Source organism: Bidens hawaiensis, unplaced genomic scaffold (assembly GCF_021521415.1).
Source record: "Bidens hawaiensis isolate Kalapana, Puna unplaced genomic scaffold, B.hawaiensis_p1.1 tig00040756_1, whole genome shotgun sequence".
In the NCBI taxonomy this organism is placed as follows: domain Eukaryota; kingdom Viridiplantae; phylum Streptophyta; class Magnoliopsida; order Asterales; family Asteraceae; genus Bidens; species Bidens hawaiensis.
Window position 1 is genome coordinate 148,443 of NW_027497215.1, and position 6,745 is coordinate 155,187.

Here is a 6,745-nt window from a genome sequence, read left to right on the forward strand (position 1 = left end):
TTTTACAAAAGTTATCAACAATACATCTTTTTTTAAAAAAAGGACCACGCTCAGACGCAAGGCCGTCTTCGAGGATTTAAATACCTTGGCCGAGTCGAAATAAAAAGACTCTTAGGCTTTAACGAATAACGAAATATATAAGCTAATTTTTATAAACGACTATTAATGTTATAACAATAAATATAACAAAAATATAATATGAATGTAATATCTAAATTTTCGAAACCCTAAAACTTATTGCTTATACGAGTTATTAATACAAAATTTATTAAAATTAATTTAGTTATTTTAATATATACTCAATTTTTTAATATTGTTTAAAATATTTTAAATGGTATGTATAAAAGTTAAGGATGAAGTATAACTAAAACAAAACTAAAATGGATGAGTATTTTAAGGGTGAAATATTGAATAATATATTTAATTATGAAACAAAAAGTCTGAGCTATTTTGTCATTACTTGAAACTTGATCGTGTTGTCATTTCTCCACCAAGACTTTCCGGCAAATTTATCCGGTGAACCTATTTTTCTGGTGGCTTTTAAACACACAAATTAACGAACGATTCGACCAATTGACGATGCCGTTTGACTCAAGATCTTTTATATTTCAAATATATATATGTATAAAAAAGTTTTGACCCCCAAAACTTACGTGTCCCCGCTGGGGTGCGGCTCGCACATCCCAGGGCCGGCCCTGCTTAGATGTTGGTTAGCTCACTTGTTGTCATGATTTTGCGCTCTTCCATTGGCCACACACGAACTCATATAATACGGCATCTGTGGCTTCGCTGTCTGTATTAATCGAATATTCAATTGTCCAAACCAAATTTAACAACCACAACCTACAAATCTAGCATATGAAAGAAGATAGAGGGTCCAAACTGAAAAAAAGTAGGTAACATAATAATCCTGTCACTTTCATCATCTTTTATGTTTTTAACTTTCAAGCCAAATCTAGTAGGTAACTTTAGTATTTTCTTCAACAAGTAACTAATAACTAACTACCCAATCTTTTAAAAAAAAGATAATGAAATGAAGAATCACACAACAACCACACTCACAAAATACTCCATTGGCTAAAACGCCCCAATATGCATACAATTGAAACTGGCTGGCAGCCGGCCGTTAAAGACCAAGGGTGTTTTCGACTTTTCGTAAATTCCAAACATTAAACAAAAACGTTCACACATTTTTAATTCAATGAAAAAAAATAAAAGGACAAACATTATTTCATTTTTTGTTGAAATTAATGTCACCTGAGACTAAGACCCTTGATGCCGGCGGCTGCTTCATGAGCCATGGCTTCCGTGACAGCCGCCAGCTTCTGTAAGTTAAGCTTCACCACTGTATCAGCAAAAAGCCGGGTATCCTCCTTCGTATTCCCTCCGGTACATCAACAGCATATGACTCCAAGACCACCGTGGTTGGACGAGAATCCTTCACCGCAATCAACTCATGTACCTGTAAGATAACGGTAAATACTTGATCGTTTATTAAATAAAACCTAATTAAAAACCTAAGATGGACCCATCAGCCCACACCGATAATAATAATAATAATAATAATAATAATAATAATAATAGTAACATATGTTATACTAGTCCTGTCTAATAATAATATAGTCCAATAGAATAGTACCGTGGTGACCGCATGGTAATTCCTAAGCCGGTGTTCACCGCCGATGACGGTAAATCCCAGCACGTGGTTCTCATCATCCAACACGTCTAATCGCTCTGTGCTAGTGGATGCCGGCAATCCAGATATGACATCAACATCACGTGTGCATCCCACGGCTATTGTGAAGTGTTCACTTACGGTACAGCTTTTAATGAAGTGTTTGTAGGTTTGCGGCTTGTCGAATCGGCGGACAACGGACCAGACGATGTCGGCTGGCGCATGGATGTGTTGGGCGAGTATTGAGGAGCATTGGGAAGGAGTGATATGGTAGGAGTGGAAGTTGGTTATAGAAGGTTTTAGTTGGTTTGACTCGTTGTCGGTCAAACCTGGTGGTGGTGATAGGTGGTGGTTGGTGGTGGTTTGTGGTGGTGGGTTGACTTCCATATGTTGAGAGAGAGAAGGGTTTGTGTGGGGATAGATTAGGACTATGAGTAGTTTATAAAATAGATGGAGTATGAGGATGGGTGTGGTAGGAGAACGTTTTATTTTAATAGTTTAGTCTACCTTCTATTTATTATTAACTCGTGTTGAAATGGAGTATATTGTCACCAATGTTATTGATGAGGGAGGGGAGGCTTCATTTCTTGAATTTAGAAGTGCATAGTTCATGGTATTAAGAAATTGTTGTATTTTATGATTAAATTGTATAAATCTAGCTTGTGTTACTTTGTTTTATATAAGTCTAAGCATACTTTTAAGGGGGGCTTATTCAGAGAGATCCCACATCAAGGGAGAGCCTCATTCTCATTTTTGATAACTTAAAAAAGGAGAGATGGAGATAACAACGGAGATATTAAAGAAAAAGGATTTGAAGATACTTGTTTGTGCTTCTAAGATGAAAGCAATGACAAGCCACTTCACATGTTAGGCTATAAATTAAAGACTTTAAAGCCTTAGGTGCTGTTTGTTTTTGCAGACATAAACTGTCTGCAAGCTGATTTCATCTGTTTTCATGTCTGCAACTGAAGATGTGGTCTGAAGATCTGCAAGCTGAAAATATAAGACTGTTTGTTTTTATAAGCTGATACTGTCTGCATAACTGTCAAACTTATCTCACAAGATAGAAGTCATTTATTCAAGTTACATCTAGTTTTTAGTCTTTGCTTTCCATGCCGATTTGGTTTTGGTGGGTGGTGGAAGGTGGTGGTGGTGGATGGTGGTAGTGGCGGCGGACGGTGGGTAGTGGCGGTGGATGGTGGTGGTGGACAATGGGTGGTGGTGATGGATGGTTTTGGTTGGTGGTGGACTGTGGTGGTGATGGATGGTGGTGGTGGTGGGTGATGGATGGTGGTGGTGGCGGTGATGGATGGTGGTGGTGGTGGCGGTGATGGATGGTGGTGGTGATGGATGGTGGGTGGTGGACGGTGGTGGTGATGGATGGTGGTGGTGGTGGCGGACGGTGGTGGTGATGGATGGTGGGTGGTGGACGGTGGTGGTGATGGATGGTGGGTGGTGGACGGTGGTGGTGGCGGTGATGGATGGTGGTGGTGGTGGCGGTGATGGATGGTGGTGGTGGTGGGTGATGGATGGTGGTGGTGGCGGTGATGGATGGTGGTGGTGGTGGCGGACGGTGGTGGTGATGGATGGTGGGTGGTGGACGGTGGTGGTGATGGATGGTGGGTGGTGGACGGTGGTGGTGGCGGTGGATGGTGGTGGACGGTGGCGGCGGGGTACGGGGGTGGTGGTGGCGGCGTACGGTGGGTGGTGGTGTTGGCGGACGGTGGTAGGAGCAGTGGATGAGAGGGTGGCTGCAAAGGGAGAAGAGTAGGGTTTTTTTGTGAAGATGTTTTAAGCAAGATTTCCTTGCTTTTCTTTTAAGATGAAAGAAGATAACTTCAGATCTGTTTTAAGAAAAAAAACAAACAGTCTTCAAGGGTAATGTCTGCGCGCCTGCAGACATTAGCTCCCTTGAAGATGTTTGAAGAAAAAACAAACACCCCCTTATTCCTCACCTCTTCGCTCTACAGCATATACATACACAACATAGAATATCTCTCTTAATCTTAAGCATCCTTCAAACATCTAATTGATGAGAAGATCAAGGTCTAATCATTGAGCAAAAGAAGAGCGCGAGCTTAAACATTGGTAATTATTCTTGTAATACTGAGAGGCGTCACTAGATGATTATTCGTGTGATTGTTTGTTGTGCTAAAAGGAAAAACATTATATATATATATATATATATATATATATATATATATATATATATATATATATATATATATATAGGGGATGGTTCAAGAGAGAAATTATATTATTGCAAGAAATGTGAGAAATGAATATGAACCACAAGTTTTGTTTTAAGTTTTAAATGCTTAAAGCTAATTAAAGAAAATATTAATTATTATCTTTCTTCAATTAATATAAATAATAAACCATAAAACTTATCTATTTAATTAACATAACTAATTAAATTATTATAATTATAAAATATAAATAACTCATTTATTTTTATAACTTACTTTTTGTTTTTAAAATTTTTATCCTACACAAGTATAATTTATTCATATATTAAAATTTCTTCCTATTCAAAACTAATTTCTTCCAACTCTATATATTAATATCCATCAACACATACTTACATTATGATGAATAATACCAAAAAACTATTTTACATGTATTTGCATTAGATATCAACAAAAAACATACAACCTACACAAAAACGTATAATCTACACTTGTTCTAAGAATAAGACAGCATATAACCTACACACGAAAAACATTTAACCAACATACAAAATTCATCATCAATAAAATACACATGCACACGAAAACATTTAACCTACACACGAAAAACATATAACCTACACACGAAAATTTTATCTTACACAAATACAATTTATTCATACATTAATTTCTTTTTATTCAAAACCAATTTATTCAAACTCAACATATCAATATCCATCAACACGTAGTTACATTGTGATGAATAATACCAAAAACTATCTTACACATGTTTGCATTAAATGTCAGTGAAAATGTGACAATTGTCAATTTCAGGTTAACTCCGTTAACTCAACTCCGTCAATTTAAACTTAAAGATCACTGAATCTATAACGCACACCTCATTACATTTAAACTAGGGTTTAAATGACGCTTAACACTTACTACATGTGTAGTCTTTCGGGAATTGCACCGAAACGCAAACGAGTTGACGCAAACAATTGGTGAATAAACGAAAAACGTCAAAACAATAATTATGTGATAATTATGTGTTAGACTTATGTGTTATGTGATAACATTTTTATAAACATTAACTTAATGTGCTAGAACTAGTTAATTAAGCTAGAAAAGTAACATTTGAAAGTTAAGGGACCAAAGTGTATTATATTATTATTATTAATAATAATCACCAAACCCTAACCTCTACCCCATTCCCAAAACCCGATCGGCAGCCCCCCTTGCCCCCCTCATTGCGATCAGCCCTCATACACACACATACAATCAAGATTGTTCAAGTTTGATTGAAGATTAAGATGCTAGGAAGAACGCTAGAGAGAGTTTTCTGTGACGCGCATCAATTGGTGATTTATTTTGGGAATTCTTCGCAAACAGTGAGTTTCACTTACCCCTTTAAAATGTTTTAAAAACGCTTTTCACTTGGGGGAGATAACATACTCCGAAAACGCTTTTAAGATTTTGTTAGTAAATTATATATCACTTGTAAAGGCTAAGTGGCAAACGAAACAATTGAAGTCCTACACATCGAACCGGTTAATATTTGGATAATAGCGAGTCACTGTTGAGTAGTATTACTGGGTTTGACAAACCCCACCCAACGCTAAACTCGACTGGAGGTCTAGCGGGTGTAATTTTGGCTAACACATACCATGGTCTGGATGACCTGGTGGCAAGGCACTTGATAAAAAGTCAGCTTCGGTGTCGAACACTTAGTAATACTTGTTGTATAGGCTAGCTACCTATCGATATATAATTGATTTAACACTATCTGATAACGCAAAACGCTAAACGCTTTATTTTATATAAACTTGTGAACTCACCAACCTTGTGTTGACACTTTTAGTATGTTATTCTCAGGTAGCTGAGGCAGGCGCGCGGTATAGGATCATGCATGGTTTTTGAACATTCTGATATGCAAACATGATTTTAACTATTATTACTTGGGTTTTTAAGTCGTCCTGCGTGACGCAACTTTTGTCTTTTGGTTTTTACGCTTCCGCACTTATTTTCATTTAAACGTTTTTATGGTTTGATTATAACTAATGATTCCGATCCTGTTAGTTCACACCCCTCTGACGGTAAAAACTCCGTTAGTGGATTTTGAGGGTATGACAGAAAAATATACAACCTACACAAAAACATATAACTTACACTTGTTCTAAGAATAAAAAAACATAACCTACATACGAAAAACATATAACCTACGCATGTGTAGGATATGTGTATCTTTGTGTATTGTATATAATTGTTGATGTCGAATTCCATATGTAAGTTGTATGCTTTTTGTATGTTGTACGTTTGTATCGCTCAAAACAAGTGTAGGTTATATAACTTTGTGTAGGTTGTATATTTATTGTTTACATTTAATGGACACATTTGTATGATATTTTTTATTATTATTTATAACAATAATTTTTATAGGCATACCAATTGAAAAAATATATATATTATGTTTTGATATTTAGTGCTAAAAAACATACTAATAAATTGAGTGGAAATTGTTTTTTTAATATAAAGAATAGTATTATATGAATAAATTGTATTTATGTTGAATAAAATGAAGAATGTGTAAATAAAAAAATAAAACTAAAGAAGTGTTTTATCTTTTTAATTATTATAGTTAAATTAGTTAGATATATTAATTAGAGAGAGATTCATTATGATTATATTAGTTATATTAATTGGAGAGAGAGAGAGAGTGCATTTATTGCTACATTTATTTTTTTTTTTATATTTTTTTAAATATTTAAAATCAAAAATAAAACTAGTGACTCATATTCATTTCTCCTCATTTCTTGCAATAATTTGATTTCTTTCTTGAACTTAAACCTATATATATATATATGTGTGTGTGTGTGTGTGTGTGTGATAGAATACAATAATTCTT

General features: G+C 35.5%; 1 pseudogene; it reads right to left on the reverse strand.

Annotated features, from left to right (window-relative positions):
• Window positions 1-812: 812 nt before the first annotated feature.
• LOC143592425 (abscisic acid receptor PYR1-like) lies at window positions 813-2,120 on the reverse strand (annotated as a pseudogene).
• Between the last annotated feature and the right edge of the window lie 4,625 nt (window positions 2,121-6,745).